The 27,130-nt window shown below is 38.5% G+C and overlaps 2 protein-coding genes across 3 annotated transcripts in view; one reads left to right on the top strand and one right to left on the bottom strand.

Moving 5' to 3' along the window:
• Positions 1-27,130, top strand: part of grid2 (glutamate receptor, ionotropic, delta 2) — a 2,355,570-nt gene that overhangs the window by 174,798 nt on the left and 2,153,642 nt on the right. The gene's annotated exons all lie outside the window — the stretch shown is intronic.
• LOC127527824 (uncharacterized) overlaps positions 2,591-27,130 on the bottom strand; it is a 957,746-nt gene continuing 933,206 nt past the window's right edge. The window contains exon 2 of the mRNA XM_051927750.1: positions 2,591-2,732. The gene's annotated coding sequence lies outside the window, so the exon portion shown is untranslated. The remainder of the gene's footprint in view (positions 2,733-27,130) is intronic.

Raw genomic sequence — 27,130 nt, 5'->3', positions numbered from 1 at the left:
TGAAATGTTGCCATTGAGTGAGAAAAGCAATGAGGTGTAGGGCACCGCAGGACTTCCTTAAAATAGCAGAATCTCACAATTATTTTCATGCTTCCACATCAAGTCATTCTTTAATTGCAGATTTTTCTTTCTGAAAATATTAACCAAATGATTTGTGGATAAGAGAAGATTAGTAATTTTTAGCCCTTTACTTTTTCTTTTTCAGTCAGTCAGTCAATCAGTCATTGTCCAACCCGCTAAATCCTAACACTGGGTCACAGGGATCTGCTGGAGCCAATCCCAGCCAACACAGGGAGCAAAGCAGGAACAAATCCCGGGCAGGGTGTCAGCCCACCATAGGGCACACACACCCACACACTAAGGACAATTTAGGATCGGCAATGCACCTAACCTGCATGACTTTGGACTGTGGGAGGAAACCAGAGCACCCGGAGGAAACCCACGCAGACACGGGGAGAAGATGCAAACTCCACGCAGGGAGGACCTGGGACGTGAACCTGGGTCTACTTACTGCGAGGCAGCAGCACTACCACTGCGCCACCATACTGGCTTTTTCTTTTTCATTTCTGTCTAATTTTTTTTTTTACTACAATTACTTCATGAGGAACACACATAGGCATAAATGGAGCTACGTTATATGGTGACGTGCTGGCTCCTTTGACATTTGAATGACATGCCATTAAATGGCAATTGTTAAGAAACAAATGAAGCAATTAATTTTAACAAGTGATTTACTAAAAATGTTTGAGAAATAGTCGCTTCAGCAGCAATTGGCTTCTAATTGACAAACTGGGATAGAGCAAAAACGTGCAGCCAAGTCCTCCAAGAGTGAACCTGAGGACACTGACATGCAGTAATAATTTGTGCATGGTAAAAATTGTATTCCACAGCATAGTCCTTGTTCCATGCCCAGAAGCTCCGACCTTATGCCCACTGATCAACTGTAGTTCCCTTTCTAAACCCATCCTATGTTTACATTAAATAGGAGAGGTGCACCTTTCCCAGGTACTTAATTAGTTTAAACACCATTTAGCTCCAGGTTGGTTCTTTATAATACAAATCTGCTGATAATATTAATTCAGTCAATTCAGTGTTATACATATATGCTTACATATTTGCTTTCTTGTTGCATTCATTAACAGAGAAGTGTTTTTTTGTAATTTTATGTAAACTTAACTAAAGTAGCAGGAGAACAGTGCTGCTCTTTGAGGGACAAACAGATAGACATGGCTATTGCAGTAGTTGGTTCTCACATTATATTTGAACACATCTAAAAAAAGACTAATTGCATTGAACGTAATTACAAGATCCACTTTTGATTAGTGATAGGATGTGCATTACTATGCCAATCTCATTAAAAGATGATGGAAAAATATATGTTTAATATATAGTTCTTCATTTTTCGGCTGCTTAGGGGTTGCCACAGAGGATCATCTTGTTCTATATCTTCCTGTCCTCTACATCTTGCTCTGTCATTTCCATCACCTGCATGTCCTCTCTCATCACATCCATAAACCTTTTCTTAGGCCTTCCTCTTTTCTTCTTTCCTGGCAGCTCTATCTTTAACATCCTTCACCCAATATACCCAGCATCTGTTCTTTGCACATATCCAAACCAACGTAATCTCGCCTCTCTGACATTGTCTCCCAACCATCCAACCTGAGGTGACCCTCTCATGCACTCATTTCTAATCATGTCCATCCTCGTCACACCCAATGCAAATCTTAGCATCTTTAACTCTGCCACCTCCAGATCTGTCTCCTACTTTCTGGTCCAAACCAATTCAATCTCGCCTGTCTGACTTTGTCTCCAAACTGTCCAGCCTGAGCTGACCATCTAATCCTCCTGATCTCCTGTTCTTAATCCTATCCATCCTCAACACACCTAATGCAAAGCTTAACATCTTTAGCTCTGCTACCTCCAGCTCTGTCTTCTGGTTTTTGATCAGTGCCACCATCTCCAACCCATATAACAAAGCTGGTCTCATTACCGTCCTGTAGATCTTCCCTTTCACTCTTGCTGATAACTGTCTGTTACAAATTACTCCTGACACTCTTCTCCATCCATTCCATCCTGTCTGCACTCTCCTTTTCACCTCTATCCACAATCCCAGTTACTCTGTACTGTTGATCCCAAGTATTTAAACTCATCCAACTTTGCCAGCTCTACCTACATACTCGCCATTCTACTGACCTTCCTCTCATTTACACACATGTATTCTGTCTTGTTCCTGCTGATCTTCATTCCTCTCCTCTCTAGAGAATATCTCCACCTCTCCAGTGTCTCTTCAACCTGCTCCCTACTCTCGGTACAGATAACAATGTCATCAGCAAACATTATAATCCATGGGGATAATCTCATCTGTTAACCTGTCTATCACCATTGCAAATCAGAAAGGGGTTAGAGCAGATCCCTGATGTAATCCCACCTCCACCTTGAATGCATCCGTCACTCCTACCACAGACCTTACCACTGTCACACTTCCCTCGTACATATCTTTTACAACTCTTACATAATTCTCTGCCACTCCCGACTTCCTCATACAATACCACAACTTATCCCAAGGCCCCTTGTCATATGCTTTCTCCAGGTCCACAAAGTCACAATGCAACTCCTTCTGGCCTTTTCTATACTTCTCCATCAACCCCCTCAGAGCAAACATTCCATCTGTTGTGCTCTTTCTTGGCATGAAACCATACTGCTGCTCACTAATCATCACCTCCCTTTTTAACCTAGCTTCCATTACTCTTTCCCATAACTTCATGCTGTGGCTCATCATTTTTATCCCCCTGTAGTTACTACAGCTCTGCACATCCTCCTTATTCTTAAAAATCGGTACTGGTCCACATCTTCTCCACAACTCAGACATCCTCTCACTTTCCAAGATTCCATTAAACAATCTGGTTAAAAACTCCTCTGCCATCTCTTCTAAAAACCTCCATGCTTTTACAGGTATGTCATCTGGACCAGCGGTCTTTCCATTCTTCATCCTCTTCATAGCTGTCCTTACTTCCTCCTTGCTAATCCGTTGCACTTCCTGATTCACTATCTCCACATCATCCAACCTTCATTCTCTTTCATTCTCTTCATTCATCATCCTCTCAAACTACTCTTTCCATCTTCTCAACACATCCTCCTCACTTGTGAGTATGTTTCCATCTTTATCCTTTATCACCCTCACCTGCTGCACATCTTTTCCAGATTGGTCCCTCTGTACAGCCAATCGGTACAGGTCCTTTTCTCTCTCCATAGTGTCCAACCTCTCATACAACTCATAATACACCTTTTCCTTAGCCTTCACTACCTCCCTCTTTACCTTGCGCCTTATTGCCTTGTACTCTTGTCTACTTTCTGCATCTCTCTGACTGTCCCACTTCTTTGCTATCCTCTTCCTCTGTATACTCTTCTGTACTTCCCCATTCCACCACCAGGTTTCCTTTTCCTCCATCCTCTGTCCAGATGTCACACAAAACACCCTTCTTGCTGTCACCCTTTCTACTTCTGCTGTAGTTGCCCAGCTGTCTGGTAACTCTGCATTGCTACCCATCGTCTGTCTTACTTTCTCAACCTTGCAGTCTTCCTTTTTCATCTTCCACAATTTGATTCTTGGCTCTGCCCTCACCCTACTCCTCTTCTTGATCTCCAACGTCATCCTACAGATCACCATCCTAGGCTGTCTAACTACATTTCCCCTGCCACCACTATGCAGTCTTTAACCTCTTTCAGATTGACTCTTCTGCAAAGGATATAATATACCTGTGTGCATCTTCCTCCACTCTTGTACATCACCCTATGTTCCTCCCTCTTCTTAAAATACGTATTCACCACAGCCATGCCTATCCTTTCTGCAAAATCCACTATCATCTGACCTTTTTCATTCCTCTTTCTTGACACCATACATACCTATCACCACCTCATCTTTTCTGTTCCCTTCACCAACATGTCCATTGAAATCCACTCCAATCATCACTATCTGTCCTTTGGGTACACTGTCCATCACTTCATCCAACTCATTCCAGAAATTTTCTTTCTCATCCATCTCACACCCAACTTGCGGGGCATATGCACTAACAATATTCATCATCACACCTCCAATTTCCAGCTTCATAATCATTACTCTGTCTGACACTCTTTTCACTTCCAAAACACTCTTGACATACTGTTCCTTCAGAATAACCCCTACCCCATTTCTCCTCCTATCCACACCATGATAGAACAGTTTGAATCCACCTCCGATCCACTTGTCCTTACTCCCCTTTCCATTTTGTCGCTTGCTCGCACAATATATCGACCTTCCTTCTCTCCATCATATTGGCTAACTCTCTCCCTTACCAGTCATACTGCCAACATTCAAAGGTCTTACCCTCAGTTCCACTCTCTTTACCATCTTCCTCTCCTCTTTCTTCCAGACACGTCTCCCCCCTGTTCTTCTCCTTCTTCAGCCAACAGTAGCCCAATTTCTTCCAGCACCCTGTTTTCTAACAGTTCTGGTGGTGGTCGTTGTTAACCCAGTACTCGATCCTGGGAATCCGGTATGGAAATCTTAATTGTGGTCTGCATGTTGATCTGGCAAAATTTTACACTGAATGCCCTTCCTGACGTAACCCTCCCCATTTATCCGGGCTTGGGACCTGCATGAAGAAACACACTGGTTTGTGCATCCCCTATGGCTGGGTTATATTTAATCTATAGCATGTGACAATAAGATATGTATAATGAGTGCAAACAGCAAGCAATCTAGGAGTAAAAACCATCTGGTAATGGCTCCATGAGAATAAGAAAATATATTTTTTAAAGTGCATTTTCCATAAGTAAAATAAATGCAGCTTGAACAAAACATTCAAACATATAAACAGTATGTACAAAAAACACTCTCAATGAGGATTTTTATTCCATCGCAACTGGTAATGTACATAAACTACTCCATAAGATAAATGATACACAGTACTATGTGAATAACAGTGGGCTGGCCAAATTGCTCTTAGCATGTTGAATAGAAGTGAGCAACTATTAGACTATTATGGTATAACATGCCTTTCCTCTGTTCATATATGGTTAAACGTGTAAACTCTTTACTGCTCAAATTCTGCTGAGTGGAACAGAAAAAAAAATCCACTTTAAAGAATATTTATTTCTTTATAGGTAGATGTTGTTGTATCACTGTTGTCTAATGGCAGTCAGTAGTATAACCATGCCGCTCAAATAATGTGCTAAAAGTCACACTATTTTAAGATAATTATATAGCACAGATATTTAAAATAAAATGTATTGTACAGTACTCAATTACCTGTAATGTTAAAAGCTTAAGGGTCAAATTAACTTTAACAAAAATTAGTTATTGTTAAGTTACTAAAGAATCTAAAATTAAATGATTGCAAAAGCATTAGATTTCAGTTCTTATCTCTTCTTGATGAAAACTGTTTAATTTTCTCAAGGAAATTGGGAGTAGATTTTTATTTATTACATCTTCCTGATACGTTTTTCCACCTTATTTTATTTTAAACTACCCGACCCGTGGCGTAGTATAAGCCGCATAATTATTTATTGATGGGTGAACACTTCCTAAAAGACGCAGTTGTCCAAATGGGGTGGGTTTGAGGATACGACTATGAGTGAATGAAAAGATTGAACTCTAGAGAGAGCAACATACAATTGTCCGTGACTGAAAACTGGTTTTGGCAGATACAGACATATCTTTTTGAAAGTTTGGCCCTGTGCCTTATTAATTGTCATTGCAAAGGCTAATCTAACAGGAAATTGTCTGCGTGTAAAAGTAAAAGGCAAATTTGAATCTGATGGGGTCAGGGAAATCCAGGGAATAAGGACAGTTTTTGAGGTAGCAGCTGCGATAGTTTTACACTCCAGTACATTGCGGTGAATGCTGGTAACAGTCAGTCTAGTGCCATTACAGAGACTTCTTGCTGGCATGAGATTTCTGAGAAGCATGATGACTGAACCAATTTTAATTTTGAGTTTATGCGGAGGCATGCCAGTGGGAGTAAGACTGCTAAGAAATTCTTCGGTGAATGAAGTATATTCTCGGAAGTGAATGGTGATAGTAGCTGGAAGTATTTGGGACATCGCCATAATTTCTGCCTCGCCACCATAAACTGTGGAAGTATTCATGTAGTCAGCGTATTGTTGAGCAGACTGTATGACTATGCTTCCGTGACTAAGAACAACGGACAGCACGTCACTGAAGTTATCACAATGTTGGCAAACAAAGGTTACAGCCATGTTGCGAAGTTCAAGAGCAACAGTTTCGTCGAAGATAGAAAGAAACAGTTACCTGATGCAGGAATTTGTATAACCTTGAAAGAAGAGTTGTTTCCATGAAGTACATGTGAAGCGGTGGCCATGTTAGGAAAATGAACAGTCAACGTGGCTCAGAGGTGCATGTGGACTGTTGCACAGACCAAAGCGACTCAGGATGTGTTTGGTGAGGAGTTGGGACGGGCACATGAGCAGGCAGTGTGCATGCGTCGAGAGCGACGGTGGACGCGGGAGGAGGGTTACAGTTGGTGGGCGGGGCTCTGTCATGCACATCCCATGATGTGGGAGGAGGGTTACAGTTGGCGGGCGGGGCTCTGCCATGCATACCCCATACGCACTGCCTGCTCATGCCTCGAGAGCGAGGGTGGACGCAGGAGAAGGGTTAGAGTTGGCGGGCGGGGCTCTGTCGTGCGTATCCAATGACGTGGGAGGAGGGTTAGAGTTGGCGGGCGGGACTTTGTCGTGCGTGTGTACCCCATGGTTGGGCGACTTGGTCTTTCATATGTATAGATGAACAAATCCTTTCCTAAGCAACACTACGCAACTAATGTAGACTGCAGTGTCAAAATGATTATTACTGATCTCATACTAAGTAATCTCCTGGCAATATGGACAACTCTGTCTCTGTCTACAATAGTTGTTTTGGAATACTTTGGAAAGCTATCAAGTGAAAATGTAGGCAGCAAATCTAAAAATGTTTAGTATTTAAATCATGCTTTAATAAACTGCAATTTTAAGATGCTGATGGGCCAATTCGAAATGATCGGTGTTTGCACTGTCTTTGACAGTACCAGCCCGTAAGTCTCTAATTCACTGAATATATCTTCCTGTTATAACCCGAAGTTTAATATTTGTATTAATAACTAGTATGTCACTTCTGATGAATGCTTTATGATTGAAGCTTAGTACTGATTGGTGGATGTTGCTAGTAACTAAGAATAAGTAGTGAGCAGTCAGGAAGCTACTTGTATATTATTTTATCATATAATCCTGAAATATTTAACAATGTTTCTAGCATTATATGAAATCAATTTTTGCTTGTGAAAGAACAGTAATATGTGGCCTTGACTATGGTTTTTAGAAGGACACCTATTTAAAAGCATTATTTCCAGTCATGGAGACAAAAACATATTAGACTGGACTAAATATCCTTAGTTTCGCTGAATGCTGGAGGGCACAGATCAAAATCTTAATAAAGCCTAGATTTATTTTTATAGATTTTGATTCATTTCTGTGACCTTGGACACAGTTCTTCACTAAACATAAATAAATCTTACATTTAAACTAGAGATTCTCACAGTGCATGCACATTATGGAAGTTTACACTATGTATGCATAACTATTACCAAATAATAGACAGATGTATGCATAGAGAGCTCATCATCTTACACTTCTGTGATTTGCCTGAATCTCTTAAAGTCCTGTCAAGGTTATTAAAAAGCATTATGCTTGCTCATTCAATTGTATTCAACTTGAATGTCAGCTGTGCCTGCAGTCAATCAAAAAGGAGGAATGTATTGTACTTGTTCTAAAACAGAGATTGCAAAAGTTATAGTAATGCAGTGACTTACTGTTAAATAACAAAAAAATAAATGAATGAGCAAATTGGTGAGAATCATTACTTCAGCTGTTCTCATTTTTGGTGTACAATAAGTAAGAAATAGGTTTGGGGAAAGAGACTGAGTATTCTATATCATGGTGCTCTTACCCAGTCTAATTTTAAAAGTGTTTTATAGAAATACATTTGTTTATTCTAATTAAATTGTTGTTTAGATATACTTTTTTCAGAGTTTAGACCTGTGGATTCTAAAACAGTTCACTTTGATAGAGAGGCAAACATAGCATCATGTGGTGTTAAAAAGCCTCGGCAGGCCCTATCACTCACCTAAAGCTTAGAGGTGATTATGAAGACACTTCCTTGAGCCCTCTTGAATTTACCTCCCCGACCTGTCCATTATCATTCAGAATGTGTACTTGCTAACATTTACTAACCACTAATGGGGATAAACCACTACAGCATTAAAATAAAATAAACCAGTTAAAGAGGTGTATAATAAATGTGTAAAGAAAAGCAAAAGCAATCTAAATAAGCACATCAAAAATATAAAAGCTGATAAACAGCACATAAAAAATGGGTCTAGCAAGTCCTTTTTCTTTGTCTCCCCTTTATTACTTTTATAAATAATATAATTTTTTATATTAAATTCAGCTTCAACGCCATTCTCAATCATTTTTAACAATATTAATTGCCCCAGCTAATATAAGGTTAAAGATTATCACCTGTTTTTAATATCTAGCTTAACACTTCACAACACATTGCAAAAATTAAAAATCCTTTGTTAATTGTAATTGTAATCTATCTAGGTAAAATACTAAGGGTTGTATATCTGTCATACAAAAACTTGCAAACCACTGGGCCTTTGACCTTGACCTTGGTCTTAATCAAGACTGCATGACATCATACATGTTCCTGTAGGAAAACATTAGAGGTGCAGGCTACCCCAGTAATCAGACCTTGGGTCCTTTGTCATAGCAAATGCCGGCATGGGCATGCATCATGGCTGACAGGAAAAACCAGGATTGATATCCACTGAGAATGAAGCATATTGCACTGGCCAATCAGCCTAGATTGGTGAAACATAATAACCTAAATACGAATCTTTAAGAATCTGTAATTCATTATGTTGTTTATTCAAACATATTGAAGTCTTTCTTTCTAGCATGGGCTTTATTTGTGACTTAAACATTTGCACTGTTAATAAATTACTAAATATATACAGTAACTAACAGCACATACATATTCACCTATCTGCAATGATGTTCTGTTACATTCTTAGAATGCATGAAAAAAGAAGTCATTGTGTTGTGTAACCCGTTCAGGGTACAAATGGGAAATACTGCCTAGTGTGCTGTTATCATAAAACCTGTAGCTGCACTGTATTATATAATAATTGAAAATATGGAGCAGCTGAGTAGAAAGTTCATAAGGTCTAAAGGTAAGTAGTCTTTGTACTTTATACAAGTAAGAATATGTGCTGTGATATGATAACCAAACTGTTTGACTTAAAACAAAGCAATACAATAATGCATGGATGTTGAACTCCGGTCCTGGAGGGCCACAGTGGCTGAAGGTTTTCATTCTAACCATCTCTTCATTAGTAACCAGTTTTTGCTGCTAATTAACTTCTTTTGCCTTAGTTTTAATTAACTTGACTCAGGCCCCTTAGTTGTCTCTTTTTACTTAATTAGCAGCCAAACAATAATGAGACACAAAACAAGCTGCCACATGACCAGCTCACCCGTGCCTATCACACAATATCTGAAAATAAAACAAGGTTGATCTCCCAGGTCAGCAAAACATTTTGATAGCTTCTAGCAATATTTTTGTCAGCTGGACTTTATGTAAGGTACATTTAGACAGCTATTCGCCTCTGTTTTGGTTTATTGTAAATTGTATATGCGGTCAGTAATATTGTTGCAGCTTCTTCATGAACTTTGTACATATTATTTATTCATTCATTTTCTGAACACACCTTTTGCAGTAAAGCATCGCAGGAGTTCAGGCCTGTTATAGTATATTGTGTACACATTCACAGTCACTCATTCAGAGTGATTAGCCTAACAGTTAAGATAATATGCACCTGGAGAAAAGTAATGGACACATTTGGAAAATTTGACAATTCTACACAAACTATAACCAAATTAATTAAGATCCTTTGAAGCCACAACATTAACCACTACACCACGAAAAATTTACTTTTCCTTCCACACCGTATGTACAATAAGAGAGAAGGAACAAATACATTAAAAATAAAGAATACTATGTAACATATAAATAGTAAGGCTCTTATTAATATATTTCAGAATTAATTTTGAGCCTGGCAGGAGCTAAGTATATCATGAGACATTAACCTGATTAAATAGCAAAACTATTTTTCTGCCAGTTTGGTGAAGCAGCGTTGACAAACACTGTTTTTTGAAAGGCAGTATAACAGTACAAAGCAATTCAGAAAAAAATGAATGAACTTGAATTAGGAGCGTACAAAACTGAAAACTCTTAACACTGCATTAAATTTTTCAAAATTTGATAGCAAAATGTATAAAATGCCATAGGGCTCAGGTGGCGTCCATGAAAACAGTTTAAAATTGCATTTTTTTTCCTTGATTATCCTCTATTAATTAGAAAGTGCAACTTGTTCAACAGAAGTAACTCGCTAGGAAAAACAAAACAAAAAATTGTAACAGTAGCAAAGGAAAAGCTGATACAACAAAACAATTAATGTGAGAACAAAAGCCAGTATTTAACTTCAATAAATACTTCTAGTAATTCTGATATGTATTGCTAAAAGCTTGAAAAATAAGGTCAGCAACCAAATAAAATGCAGCTGTGAAGGATTTATGGATTGACTTTACTTAAAGCATCTTCCCATGTAAGTTAAGTTATCCATAAAATAAAATAAGGAAAAAATAAATGCACGTTCAATGCTACACATAATTGCTTTGTTGCATGCACCATGGATTTTTGTCAAAAAGTATGTATTGCTTGTATGGTAAAGAAACATATTACATCTTCAAGAATGTTTTTATAATTCACAAATTTCACCTGTTCTTATCTTCTGCAGAACAAAAGGAAATTAGCTGACTTAATTATTGCATTTAACTATCACTTAAGAAATTAAAAGATACTGTAAACTACCTGCAATATAAATATCAAGACTGCAGACAAAGGTACATTTTATAGAATCAGAAGTGCTTTGATTTAACTGCAACTTTCTGGCCTGTTGTAACCATGAAGTAAGGCTTTTTTTACCACAAGACTATCAAACTGGTCACAGCAGGATCTCTCCCTTAAATGAGATAGAACATTATAGCTGTGCAGTCTTCAATAAATACTCTCTGCAAAGACGGCAGATGGAAAATGAAGCTTAGTGAAACAGTGATAAAGAGAGAAGAGGAATCAGCAGGAGGCAAAGGGGTATTCTGAAATTTTGAAAAAGGCATTAAGATAAATCAGTGCGTCTTTCTGTATAGCCACTTAAAGCCTATCATCTTTACTGCAATGAACATAATTTTTAGACTTTCCCTTTCCTGGAGGATGAATAATTATAACATGTCTATAAGCCATCAAGTAATGTATGTATGATGAATCTACTCAATCAGTTTTAAGAAGTGTAACTGCTTTGCGACAAACATCTCTAATTGTAGCAAGCCTAAATCATCTGAAAATTTGTAGAAGATAGATTATGAAGAAATTAATGGAGATAAACAAACAGCTAATAAAAAAGACAGTTCAAATTTGTTAACATTATTTTTTAAAAAGTAGTGGTACATCAATAAGTGCACCCTTGCTGCCTATGAAACTAAAGTTGTTTCAGGTCTGCAATGAGCACAATCATCCTTTTTTCAGTTCAGAGTTGTGCAGTGTACACACAAGAACAGGTAATATAAGTTCAGAGTTGTTGGCAATAGTGATAAGCAGAGAATAGGGGAATGTGGAGCAATTAATTTTTTTTATGAAACATGAGCACAAAAAAGGAAGTTCACTCTGGATATATTTCATATTTGTTAGACACTCGGACAAAATGAAATGTGGTGTTTGTGGCAAAGAGTTATAAAGCAAGAATTTCAGAAATGTGAAGACTCACTTTAACTTTAAATACAATGGACAAAAGAATACCAAAGAAAATTCGCCAGGAAAATAGTGCAAATGCTAAACATTTGGAGGCAAAACTGATAATGTCATTTTGTCTGTTAAAACATTAAAAATGAAAACAAAGGAAAGCATTTGTCAATGTGTTTACAGAATCTGGCATACACACTAGATTGAGGAAAATGCCTAATTTTAACAAGTACAGTGAAACAAAATACTTCTTTTATGAAGTGTACCTAAAACTGCAGCTGAAATTAAATTTCAAATTTATTTCAAATAAAAAATTTAATTAGTATTAAGAAGTGAAAAATAAAATTCAAATGAAAGCAACTCTGAAGCAAAACTGAAAATAAACAAAAATTGAAAATAAATATGAAAATAAAATCTAAATAAAAACTAATTCAAAAATAAATAATAAATTTGTTATGTCAGCAGTGGCTCTGAAAACCAGACTTCTGAGGATGGACTATCTTAGACTGTAATGATCCTTTGGGCTGGATGTTGTACAGATGAAGTATTTCAGGTGGATGAAAAGAGTCATGTACATGTAACTTTTAGTTACATAGTAGAATAGCTTGACATTTGCTTGCCTGCATAGGTGTTATTTTTTCAAGAACTGCATCTGTTCCATTCCCAAAACAATGAAAATGTATCTAGATTATAATTAATTAATCAATTAATTAACTGATTAATTACTTAATTAATTAATTGTTCATTTGGCATCCCAAACACACCCATTGGTTTAAGAAGTAGGACCAGATTACTAAGAAAGAGTAAGAGCTGTAACTGTGTGTTTCTGAAAATAACATTATAAAATTGAATATATTTAAAAGTTTCCGGGGCAGCACATACAGTAAATGTAGGTTTCATCCTACATCATGTACTTCCATCCAAGTTAATGAGTGTTTCAAAAATGTTCATCTCCTCTGCCTCCTTAAATTCTAATATTGTGGCAGTTTAATCAATTTTGTGAATGATAGGTTTCAGGTACTTATACCTCGTCCTCCCAAATAAAATAGTTTAACATGCAAAAATGCAGTGACATCCTTATATCCTTAATATACTGTACAGTGATCCCCTGCTATATTGCGCTTCGCCTTTCGCGGCTTCACTCCATTGCGGATTTTATATGTAAGCATATTTAAATATATATCGCAGATTTTTTGCTGGTTCGCCGATTTCTGCGGACAATGGGTCTTTTAATTTCTGGTACATGCTTCCTCAGTTGGTTTGCCCAGTTGATTTCATACAAGGGACGCTATTGGCAGATGGCTGAGAAGCTAGATTGCTTACTTTTCTCTCTCTCTCTTGCGCTGACTTTCTCTGACCCTGACGTATGGGGATTGAGCAGGGGGGCTGTTCGCACACCTAGACGATACGGACGCTCGTCTAAAAATGCTGAAAGATTATCTTCACGTTGCTATCTTTTGTGCAGCTGCTTCCTGAAACGACATGCTGCACGGTGCTTCGCATACTTAAAAGCTCGAAGGGCACGTATTGATTTTTGACTGAAAAACAAACTCTGTCTCTCTCTCTCTCTCCCTGCTCCTGACGGAGGGGGTGTGAGCTGCCGCCTTCAACAGCTTTGTGCCGCGGTGCTTTGCATACTTAAAAGCCAAACAGCCCTATTGATTTGTTTGCTAGAGATTGTTTTCTCTATCTATGTGACATTCTGTGCTCCTGACACGCACTCCTTTGAAGAGGAAGATATGTTTGCATTCTTTTAATTGTGAGACAGAACTGTCATCTCTGTCTTGTCATGGAGCACAGTTTAAACTTTTGTAAAAGAGACAAATGTTTGTTTGCAGTGTTTGAATAACGTTCCTGTCTCTCTACAACCTCCTGTGTTTCTGCGCAAATCTGTGACCCAAGCATGACAATATAAAAATAACCATATAAACATATGGTTTCTACTTCGCGGATTTTCTGATTTCGCGGGTGGCTCTGGAATGCAACCCCCGCGATGGAGGAGGGATTACTGTATGTCTATAATATTTCAACTTTTAATTAATTAGCCTTGTTGCATGCCTGTACTAGGTTAACCTGAAATAGGAGTGTGCTTTGTGTGAATGGCAAAGTTAAAAAAAAGAAGGGAGGCAAAACTAATATTTCAGCTGGTGAGCCACACATCATCAGTTTTGTATCAGTTTTGCTACATTATCTCTGCCCTTTTCCAGCCATCAAAATAAAAAACTTTCTTCACTTTTTGTAAGTCCGAAGCTCAGCAAGTAAGTTCTCTCTACAAATAATGACATTAAAGTGTCCCCATACTTTCAACCTATTTCATAATTCTCCACAGGTTATTTGATATTCCTAGTAACTTATTTTGCCTAAATTACATCAGGCATTTAGTTTTAGCAGTGACACTGATTGTGCTAAGCAAGCAAATAGCATTTTTGTTACAGAATAGGGTAAAGTGTGCTCCTCCCTCTCTCTGCCACATAGGCTTAGATTTTCAGCATAGGCTAAAATTTAAAGCTGGTGTGTCAGACAGACTCAATTAAAACATTTTTTATGTAATATTTTGAGGTTATTATTTTACTACCCCGTGACACTGTGTTCGGATTCAGCGGGTTGGAAAATGGATGGATGGATGGATTATTTTACTACATTTTACATTTTTTCACTTTTTAAACTTTAATGCCCACCCAAGCCCACATAAACCAGTAAGTCCTGAAATTCACCCATCATCCATATTTTAAGCAGGTGAAACAATAGTTACCCTTAAGTTAGCTACCGCATGGACTGTCTCAAACGTGGGACTCAGTGCCTGAAAGAGTACCATCTATGAGAGACTTCAGCACTTCCTTGGAGACTGATACTTGGATAAGAATGATGGGGAAGAATGGCTCATCTAGTCTAATTCTATAAAGACAATTACTGTATGATTTCTATGCATGTCATGAAGTGTTCACAATAAGCACCATGTTTTAGTAATATTAAAAAGGCAAGTTTATAGGGGGATATTGTAGTCATGGGGGACTTTAACTACCCAAATATTAACTGGGATAACCTTGGAAATAACTGAGTTTTTAGAATTAACCAGTGACTGTTTTTTAACAGAGTTTGTTAAAGCACCAACGCAGGGTGAAGCCTGCCTAGATTTAGTATTTTGTAATAATCAGGATAGAATTGAGGGTGTAGACAGAACAACTTGTGTCAAGTGACCATAATTTAATACAGCTCTCAGTGTTTTGGAAGAGTGTGGATACAATGACTGAAACTGTTAAGTTTAACTTTAGTAGTGCAAATTTTAAGCATATGTGGCAAAGTCTAAGAAGGATAGATTGAGATAAACTTTTAAGTGTGGAGACAGCCAAGGAGCATTGGAATAGGTTTAAAAATGTTTGAGATGTAATACAGGACAGATACATAACTACACTTGGAATTAGTAGGGAATATAAAAAAAAACAAACTCCACAGTGGATTAATAAAGAGTTGAAAAAGAATCTGCAAATGAAAAAACAGCTGGATAAGGTTAATAAGATTAACAACTTCAGCGTGAATCATAGGGTGTATGAGAGCATGATGGCAACCATTAAGAAGGATATTAAGGATGTTAAAGGCACTTAGACAGGAATATAACAGATTAGGTGAAAATACACACAGTGAAATAGCAGGTACTGTAAACTCGCCTTTTTCTGAGGTCTTCACATGTGAGGAAGAAGATTGCCTCTCATTGATAAAAGGGTCTACTAAGGAGATACTAACGGATTTGGAAATTGTAGGGGAGAAGTACTGCTTAAATTAAACAGGCTGAAATCAAACAAATCACCAGGACCAGATAATATTTATCTTCGAGTTCTTAAGGAGGTTAGGAAGTATACATATAAACTCTTGACACATATTTTTAAGAAGTCAGTGAGTATTAGAAAATGGTGAATATTATCCTGTTATATAAAAAGGGTGACCGAGCAGATCTCAGCAACAATAGGCCAGTAAGCTTAGCGTGTATCTCAGGAAAATTAATGGAAGAAATTAGTAAAGGTTAGATTGAGCAACACATGACAAGAACAGGAGTCTTACTAAACAGTCAGCATGGGAGCAAAATTGGCTCAGATAAAGAAAGCAGAGGATTATGGTGTGAAGAACCCTTTCAGAATTGGCTGACATCAGAGTGGTGTTCCACATGGGTCAGTGCTAGGGCCGCCGCTATTTTTAATATACAGGGGTGGGCAAATGAAGGTTTACAGTTGTGAGTATGTGAGTCTGGCAATTTGAGTACTAATGAGATTGTACCTAAGTGCACTGTGCCATTGTGACATTCTTTTGAATTAATGATAATAAAGCTATTGTTATAATCATAACCTGTATATCTTTTTCCATACGAACAACTGTAAACGTGTTGTTTGATGCTTATTATAGTGCTGCAGATAGATGCAAATTTCTCTGAACAGGGAAAATATGTTCTAAGAGCCAGCTTCCAATGTCAAAATCTGATTAGCCAAGATCAGTTCTACCAATGACAATTGACACTGCAGTCAGATTTCGTCTCCACATCCAAGTTATAATCTTAGGGGAGGACTGTGGAAGGTGATATGTAGTACAACAATTAATTAAATTAATCACTATATAAATTAATTGGCAACTGATAGTGTTACTATTAATCTTAGGGGAGGACTGTGGAAGGTGTTATGTTGTATAACAATTAATTGGCAACTGGTAGTGTTACTAAAGGATTATGTGTTTGATAATGTTGAACTTGTGTGTACTCCCTGTGTACTCCCTGTGCTTACATTCTTTCCTATGGGTACTCCACTTTCTTTTCACACTGGAAAAGGATTCAACCGGTATCTCTAAATTGGAGTTTTATATATAAATGGTGCATTAATGTGCCCTGTTATAGCCAGTTGTAAGATCTTGTATTGTGTCAGCTTTGTACTGTATATGTGGATAATTAACTGATTAATATTTATTGAGAGAAAATACACAAGACCAGGATTTTTTATTTATCTTCTTGAAACTATCTGTTTGTGTATTACCCTTGTCAGCATCTGATCAAAATACATTCATCTGCAACTATAACTAAATGAAAGGGAAGGGACCTTTACTAAGTAAAAATGCATAACAAAACATCATTACTTGGCCATCACAGAAGGACACTTTGGGTTTCTACCTTAAATACAGTGTGTGTTTATCCCTTTAATTTTTCACACTGTAATCATTGCTTTGTGCTGGTGTGTTCTTAAATTGGATAAGCATAATAATCTGGAAAATCCCGCAAACAATCATTTGCAGACTTGACACAATCGAAACTGTCAATAATATGTTTGCATCCCAAATTCACTTACAAACAACAGATAAAAAAGCAAAACTAACAGAGGCTGACCTTACCTTGCAACAGGAAAATTAAGAATCTTCCACAAGGTGAACTAGATTAGCAGGAGGCCTGTAACCAAACAATTAAAGCTAGCAGCAACATAATTAACTTAAATTGCCATTTGCATATCCAGCTATTATCTCAAAGCAGACATTGTTCTCGGCCGTTAAACCACAACTGAATTATCTTAACATGCAAACATTTTGTTAAAAGCTGGCACTGTCAAAAAGAACAGTACTTCTGCCACCAAAACACCAGGCCTATCAATAAAAACATCATCTTCAAATGCCCACCTGAACCCAACATACTGTATCTTCAATAAGCCAGCACCAAGGCACTTCATGGCATTCAGGGGAATCCTGCAAGTGCCAGTATGCCATTGAGTGTAGGAATATGTTGAAGTATGTTAAATCAAATATGCTAAGGCAACAAAGCTTGTCATGTAAAGTCGGCCACTTAATATTTAAGTCAGCTTTTATCCCTCCAGATCAGAGAATGTCCAGTTCCATTGGCTCAAAACATCACTCACATCTACAGTTATTCCTGTTTTCAAATAAAAACTAACAGTGTCAGATCCCTAGGGTGGTAGTATGTATCGTGATTGTGACTGAGAGAATAGAAGTGAAAGAAAAATGGTAACTTTTACAAGTACTATAAATGTACACCGTCTGTTACAGACGCAAACCAAATGTATGTGTGTACTTTATAATATTAACAATAAGAGCAGCTCACTACTGAAAATGGCAAATATAGGAGGAAGTCGGGATTAAACCGGGGACTCTTGATTACAAGTCAGTAAATCTTACCGCTATGCCATAGAAGCTGTTGTCTTATCCTTGAACCTTTTGTGAAAGTGTTTATTTGATCTTTGGACTTCAGGCCTCACACATTAAATAGTTTATACCAACATTTTGTCATTTACTACTAAAATATGAAAAACATTTCTGTTTTAACGATGTGTTTACACAGATTATTGTAGAAACGGAATACACATGAAATGCATGTGTTCCAAATAACAATCTGTTATTACCAATCTAAAACTCCCACATTTCACTCCCAGATCATCAAGGCATGAGCTGGGAGAACTTTGTGCACGTTCTGCAGCGTACGGTGGATGGAATAGCAGGCTGCTTGCTGCTTGTCTTTATAAGCACATTTACAGGACAAAAGACGCTGACAGAAAGGTGCGATGGGATTTAAGGTGGGCCAGATCTATGAGTTTTTTCATAGGCTCTGGTAATTCTAGTGTTAAAGAGTGTTATTATATTCTGATTGACTTTTTCAAACATTTGTCCATGAAGAGTAAGACTTGACTTCAATATTGTCAGTTAGGTTGCTTTCTCTAGTTTTAAGAGTATACAACTCAGTTGTGTTGCATGGAAAAGATTTACCAAAAGAGATAGACCATCTTTTCATTGTGGCAAACTGATCCAAACTAGATGCAAATGCTGTTATGTTAATCCACAGAGTATATAGTTGAAAGCCCAGCAACAAAATTAGAGAAGTAGTGTGTAATTTTCATGTATACTTCTAATTATCAGATAATAGACATTCTTTTCCCAGGGCTGTGTTTGCTAAACAAACCACATACTTATTACAAATGTGGCACTGCACAAATGCAGTTCATGTTAACCCTCCATTATGATTTTCTCAAGAAAAAAATGCTTGTGCCATATGAAAAAGACTTCAACCTGCTCACAAAATGATTATCACTACATTCTGGTTCACTTGAAAGTTTTCTGTATTAAATGCATAGTTAAACGAACTACTGCATGAACTGGAAAACCCCTTAAGACAACTATACAATTTGAAAATGCTGAGATCAATGGGTACAAACAGTTGGGTGCAGTTTACCTCCTCAGCATACTTGACATACTTTTTGCCCACGTCAGAAAAGAGTGTTTATCAAAAAACATTAACTCTGAGCTCTTCCTGCCTCTCCAAGGCCATTTAATGCTTAGAAAGCTATTAAACAATTGTACTTCAGCTGGTCTGCTTCTAGACAGATTCTACAGCTGCAACAGCCTTTAACTAACATCTCCCTAAGTTAATTGTTACACCCCTTATGCTATTAACATATTTTATACAGTACACCTTTCATGTGACCCTAAACTGTACAGGTTAAATTTACCCTTCAGCACATGCACAATTAAGTGTATACCTATGACTTTTGTTCCATTCTTGTCATTTGATTGCATGTATGCACATCCTTAATCTAGGCCTAACCAGCTGTCACAGGACTTCTGGAACATGTGTGTGCATGATGATACCGACTATGGCAGGCAATATCTTTTGCCTAATAGCACAATACTTTTGTATAATAATGCAAACCTTTTGTGAAGTAATGCAATAATTATTGCAAAATAATGTAATACTTTTTTAAATAACACAGTGTCAGTCAGTCATTATCCAACCCGCTATATCCTAACACAGGGTCACGGGGGTCCGCCAATGCACCTAACATGTATGTCTTTGGACTGTGGGAAGAAACCTACACAAACACGGGGAGAACATGCAAACTCACATGCAGGGAGGACCCGGGAAGCGAACCCAGGTCTCCTTACTGCGAGGCAGCAGTGCAACCACTGCACCACCGTGCTCCCATAACACAGTGTTTTTGTTTTAATTGGCAGTATTAAGCTTACGTACAAACACAAAATAAGGCCTGAGTATATCCCTTGAACAAAATGCACAATAAGAAACAGGGACATTAAGTACAAAAAGAAAACCTTGTCTGAATAGCCACTTCCCTTTTTTCCTATAATACAGAGTTTTCAGATACACTGCAAGGTTTCTGCTGCCAACCATCATGTGGGGCCCGGGCTCCCTCATCATCATCACCATCACCACCATCATCATGATTAGACTCACTAATATATGTCCCTTGTAACTAAGTAGTTGTGTTGCTCCAATTCAAGAGTACCAGGAATACTCAGCCTGAGACAAAATCTAGCAATTTCAGGCATAGTTTATATTGCAACCAGCCTTCCTATACTGTACTTATCTTTTACTTTACTTAAAATAAACATTACACATAAACTGTTTACCTGGAAAATCTATAAATATTTACTATTTTTTAAAACCAAATCCTCATAAAAATACCAATAAAGAAGAGCACTTAACAAAAATAAACTAGAACACCTTTTTAAAAGTAGTAAGGACAAAACCAACATCCCAGCTCTGGTTTTTTTTTTTTTGTTTAAAAGAATTATTTATTAATAACTGAAAATATACTATACAATTTATTTGAACAGATTTCTAAATAAAATGAACCTTTTTAAACAACAAATGCTTGTATTACTGGGCTTTATGATGCGAGGTGAGTGACGGCACACCCAAGTTGTTTCTGCTGATTTCTGTCCATGTGAGGTACCCAGAAGCATGACTGACTTAGCCACATACCTATTTTATGATTAATACACACTGAATAAATATGTAAATGATTATGGTACTTACTGACTAGACTGGAAAAATGACTTTATTTTTTATATTTATTTGTTCCTTTTTTTTCACTCGATATCTTAGATTGGAGCCTGTACATTGAGGTTTACCCCGGTGGACGAGAGGGTAGCCTCCCTCCGCCTTCGGGTGGGGGGACAGGTCCTAACTGTTGTTTGTGCGTATGCACCGAACAGCAGTTCGGAGTACCCACCCTTTTTGGAGTCTTTGAAGGGGGTGCTAGAGGGCATACCTTCTGGGGACTCCCTCGTTCTGCTGGGAGATTTCAATGCTCACGTGGGCAATGACAGTGAAACCTGGAAGGGCGTGATTGGGAGGAATGGCCCCCCCGATCTGAACCCGAGCGGTGTTTTGTTATTGGACTTCTGTGATCGTCACGGATTGTCCATAACAAACACCATGTTCAAGCATAGGGGTGTTCATATGTGCACTTGGCACCAGGACACCCTAGGCCTCAGTTCGATGATCGACTTTGTGGTCGTGTCGTCAGACCTGCGGCCACATGTCTTGGACACTCGGGTGAAGAGAGGGGCGGAGCTGTCAACTGATCACCACCTGGTGGTGAGTTGGCTTCGATGATGGGGGAGGATGCCAGTCAGGCCTGGTAGGCCCAAATGTGTTGTGAGGGTCTGCTGGGAACATCTGGCAGAGCCCCCTGTCAGAAGTAGCTTCAGCTCCCACCTCCGGCAGAACTTCGACCACGTCCCGAGGGAGGTGGGGGACATTGAGTCCGAATGGGCCATGTTCCGTGCCTCTATTGTTGAGGCGGCTGACCGGAGCTGTGGCCGTAAAGTGGTCGGTGCCTGTTGTGGCGGCAATCCCCGAACCCGTTGGTGGACACCGGCGGTGAGGGATGCTGTCAAGCTGAAGAAGGAGTCCTACCAGACCCTTTTGTCCTGTGGGACTCTGGAGGCAGCTAATAGGTACCGGCAGGCCAAGCGGAATGCGGCTTCGGTGGTTGCTGAGGCAAAAACTCGGGCATGGGAGGAGTTTGGGGAGGCCATGGAGAACGACTTTCGGATGGCTTCGAGGAGATTCTGGTCCACCGTCCGGCGTCTCAGGAGGGGGAAGCAGTGCAGTGTCAACACTGTATATGGTGGGGATGGTGCGCTGCTGACCAGTCTACATGTGTTTTGTGGACTTGGAAAAGGCGTTCGACCGTGTCCCTCGGGGAATCCTGTGGGAGGTGCTCCGGGAGTATGGGGTACCAGACCCCCTGATAAGGGCTGTTCGGTCCCTGTACAATTGGTGCCAGAGCTTGATCCGCATTGCCGGCAGTAAGTCGAACCCGTTTCCAGTGAGAGTTGGACTCCGCCAGGGCTGCCCTTTGTCACCGATTCTGTTCATAACTTTTATGGACAAAATTTCTAGGCGCTTCCAGGGCGTTGAGGGGGTCCGGTTTGGTGGACTCAGAATTGGGTCACTGCTTTTTGCAGATGATGTTGTCCTGTTTGCTTCATCAGGCCGTGATCTTCAACTCTCTCTGGATCGGTTCGCAGCCGAGTGTGAAGCGGCTGGGATGGGAATCAGCACCTCCAAATCCGAGACCATGGTCCTCAGCCGGAAAAGGGTGGAGTGCCCTCTCAGGGTTGGTAGTGAGATCCTGCCCCAAGTGGAGGAGTTCAAGTATCTTGGGGTCTTGTTCATGAGTGAGGGAAGAATGGAGCGTGAGATCGACAGGTGAATCGGTGCGGCATCCGCAGTAATGCGGGCTCTGCATCGGTCTGTTGTGGTGAAAAAGGAGCTGAGCCGCAAGGCGAAGCTCTCAGTTTACCAGTCAATCTATGTTCCTACCCTCACCTATGGTCATGAGCTATGGGTAGTGACCGAAAGAACGAGATCGCAAATACAAGCGACTGAAATGAGTTTCCTCCGCAGGGTGTCTGGACTCTCCCTTAAAGATAGGGTGAGAAGCTCAGTCATCCGGGAGGGGCTCAGAGTAGAGCCGCTGCTCCTCCGCATCAAGAGGAGTCAGATGAGGTGGCTCGGGCATCTGATTAGGATGCCTCCTGGACGCCTCCCTGGTGAGGGCACGTCCAACCGGGAGGAGGCCCCGGGGGAAGACCCAGGACACGCTGGAGGGACTATGTCTCCCGGCTGGCCTGGGAACGCCTTGGGATTCTCCCAGAAGAGCTAGAAGAAGTGGCCGGAGAGAGAGAAGTCTGGGCATCTCTGCTCAAGCTGCTGCCCCCGCGACCCGACCTCGGATAAGCGGAAGAAAATGGATGGATGGATGGATATTTTAGATGAGGAAGACTGCAATGGATCATCTGTAGACTTGAATAGAGTTAAATTAGAAAGGATGACAAAATAGAATATTGTTTGTACTTCCAGTTTCTTTGGAGACATTCTGACAGCATTTTAAGCCACAAAAAAAGTACACATGAACAAATATGAAAGGGACGGGCGACCAGATTATCCTGTGTGATTTTAAATTGTTTGTACCCACATCATTTGAATTTTTTTTTTTGATGGGAAGCACTCATGAGGCATCATAAAATTTTATAATGAACTGATTTGACTGACGCACAAATTACAAGATGATTACGAGCTTTTACATATGAACTGTTAAACATCCACTAAACATAAATCCTTTGCACTAAACTGATGCTTGTCAATATGAATTTCTTTATTGGCACCAATAATAAAGAAAAGTACAGAAAATGTGCCTGGTACACACAGGAACATAGCAGTTAGTTTTTGGATTTTTTTTTAATTATATTATTTTTATGATCACAGATAAACAGACACAGCCTTGCTATTGAGATGCTTGTAAACGTCAGTCTGAGATTTTGTGTTTAAGTTTTTGGTATGGTTGCTGTCCAAGTCCTAGTGTCCTTGGTGACTTGCCCAGTTGCCCATATGGTTAATCTAGTCCTATTCAGAGTATTTGGGATCATTACAGTGTTGAAACATGACATTTTTGCTAGTAATGTCTTTTGCCAAAGGTACAGATTGATAATTCAGAATCTGATTATGTATTTCTCAGTTGCCAGACTGATTTGAATCAGCATTATTTAAATGTAACCCTAGACCATGATAAAGTCACCCCTATGCTATGCAGAATTCTACAGGAGGGCATTCATCTTTATCACAGATTAAGGGATGGTCAGAGAGCCTGCTACCTCATGGACGCATTGTGTTATGAAAATAAATGCCCAATAAAGGGTACTTTTACTTTTTTCACAAAAGAAAAATTAGGGCAGCAGCTAAATAAATATAAGTTAATAATGAATAAAATGCAATATGTAAATCCATCATATCAATTCTCTCTCGCACATTGCCTATCTTTAAAATAAAGGAAGAAGCTATTCTGTACGACTTCAATTATGAATTACTTTACTGTTTCAAATTTAGCTTGAGAGAGGTCATTTCAACTTGTACATTTTGTCAACAGTATGTTCCTTTTGTACATGTGAGGCGGCTGCTTCTGTCAGCAAACAGATCCGTAGTAGTCAGTCTGAGTATTTTTAATGGCCATAGAGATGTGTGTACATGCCAGCAGCTTATGTATGAAAGAGCTACCTGTGTGGCAGTCTGAGCAAACATCTTTTACACATCACACACACCACTGTGACAAAACAAAAATGTCACTTATGTGTGTGTCAATAACACTACACAGCAAGAGGGGCCACTGTTGCTAAGTGAATCTCCTGTTTTCTCCAGAGCTCTGACCAAACCCAGGTGGATAATGCCTAACCCCGTCCCTATGCACCTTCAAAGCCCTTTGGGGCTTGGACCTACATGACTACAAAGGGAGTTTGTCATTTTGTGCATCGTAAAAGTGCCTCAGCACTACTTTTCTTTTTTTATTACAATTTGTGCCACAGTAGACTGCTATTTGTTATTAAACGAGGCTATCTGTCCTAAAGCTCTGAATTCTTGCCCCTGTATCTCATGAGTCTTTTCACAGTTTCTATGACAAAGTAAATAAAAAATTTGAAAGGTTTCATTTTTTAACTTGTTTAAAAAATAAGGAAGCCCTTACTTTGCCACAATCACAATAAACATGCAAATAAGCTAAAAAAAGTCATTTAAATATTGTTAGCAGTACTTGTTAATAATATTTAAATATTTAACAAGTGCATTAATTTTTTGTACTTTTAAAGTTTTAAAGTGTTAATATGAAAGATTTAGTTTCTATTGTAACTTTATATTATGAACAATGTAGTATTTGACTTGAGTTATGGTGTAAATATGTAACAGTATGTAGTGACTTATGGTTCATCCAGACCTCCCAACCTAAATCCATCGCATAAATGTAATTCCAGACATATTTTCTTGTAACATGCTGGTCTATTTGTGAACAAATATTTCAAAGTTACGTTTAAGTACTGTTCATCATACGAAGACTCAGTATTTGGGTTTCTACTGTGCTTTCTATCATCATCTTGCTCAGTTTATTCAGATTTCATTGGTGGGTTGAACACATTTTGAGAATTGAGTGTGTTGTGCTGTTTTTCACTGACAATAGCTTTGTTGGTACAAAAATATGATTGTATACTGTATGTGTCAAAATTATTCACTTAGCCATTTCTACACCAAGCAGATGTGTGAGGCTGCATGGTTAGAAAAATGAGCAGTCTATCAATCAATCATTTGCAATGAAAATTGATTTAACTAGTTCCTAAATAAACTGAAGACACATGTCATTCAGGGCCTCAAGTGAAGTAATAGGTGGTGATTTTCTTTCCTGGCTTTTTTAATGTATATAGCAACTGACTGTATTGTTAAAGAAGTATCCTTATATTATATTGTAATTCAAACAACCATTAACCTTCTTCATTAGTGACATTATAAAAGACCCTCTTATCCACTACATTAACTTTCTGGGAACTACTGAGCAAAAGTCATCAACACAGGCATTAAAAAGAAATTTATATTTGAATGCAAGCACATGATGTGGAGTCTGACTGTTTGAAAGCATATCCTACCCAAGTCCCTATTCTAGGAGAGGTTGTACAAAACAACTCCAAAAATAATAACACATAACAGTATAGCTGTTAGCTTAAGAAATGTGCCCACATTTAACTTGATATACATATAAGTGAAAGAATACTAAATATCAATTTTCAAGTGCATTAGAAAGTTTAGATTTTAAAACATTGCTGTCAGCTTCACAGAATTGAATATGTGGACAAGAAGGAACTTTAAAACAAGCGCAGCTAGAGATATTCAAGAATGAAAAAAAAATTAATATGTGAATGGAGTAACGAATGACTTTAACTGGTAAGGTTATATCCATCACAGGAGGACATGTGGTTCTCAAAAGTTTAAAGAAACACAAAAAAGTGCTTGAAAATTCTTGTACTTGCAAGGAATATATTCATTGATTTGCACTTTTATTGCATCTTGTTTAGCTTTATACAAAGTGACTGTTGCTCGCCATCCCCCCCGGCCTGCGCTAAACACCAGCTGCTTCGCATCTCTGACGCTCATGTTTCGGTCATCCGAAACCCCCTCTTAAACGGTGATGCAGTAGGAAACAAATACAGTTTTTTTTACCTCCTCTTTGCTCGATCAGCTGCTGGCTTGCTGCTGCTGCCATGCCGTGTGATCTGCATCTTGCACAGCGCTTCGAACATTTAAAAGCCTGTACAGTAGCTGTCCTACTCTTTGTCTTTTATTTCTGGTCCCAGGCGTGGTTAAATCTCTTGGCACAAAGTCTTATCTCGCAGGACTTAAGTTCTTTTTTAGTTTATAATTTAAAAATGGAATACGAATCTGAAAATCTAACAAAATCACATTAAAGTTCGATAAACTCTGAAAAGATTGATACCAAACATATATATGTAGGTTTTAAAATAAGCCCGATTTAAAGTGTGACAAAAAATGTGACATAAAAAGTCACATAAAATCGTTGCACAAAATTGTTGCACTTTTAGGCTTATGATTTTATATATAGAGAGTATATTTCTGATTATTAATTTTAATATCATAAAAAAATGAAGATATGAGCACTCACCATGGACACCAACTTGTCAAAAAAAATGTGTTGGCTACAATGCATATACTGTAGTAATTAAGCAATAATAACAGTAATAATACTTAAAATGGAGCAGCATAGGAGACACAGCCTCAGCTAGATTGAATTAAGTGATCAATATGGCAGCAGGACTGTAACTCTTGACTTTGAATGAATTGCTAAAGATGTATTTAATTCAATGTATGAACATCTCTCAAATGGATTGACATTAATTAATTTTGAAACTACAATATATTAGGCTAGTCCATCTATTTCAGGAATCTAACTTAAATATATTAAATATATATCCTTATGGTTTACGGGAATGTCCTTCTAAAAATAATTGTGTTTTCTACTTTGCAGTAATCTACCTGTTAGGCTGGGAGGTTAAGTAGAGAGCTGCCCATTAATATATATTTGTGTACATTGCAAGTTAATTGTGACTTCTTTTCCCCTTATGTGA

Source organism: Erpetoichthys calabaricus, chromosome 5, assembly GCF_900747795.2.
Source record: "Erpetoichthys calabaricus chromosome 5, fErpCal1.3, whole genome shotgun sequence".
Classification (NCBI taxonomy): domain Eukaryota; kingdom Metazoa; phylum Chordata; class Cladistia; order Polypteriformes; family Polypteridae; genus Erpetoichthys; species Erpetoichthys calabaricus.
The sequence above is the reverse complement of the archived record's forward strand: the minus strand, read 5'-3'. Positions and strand labels throughout refer to the sequence as shown.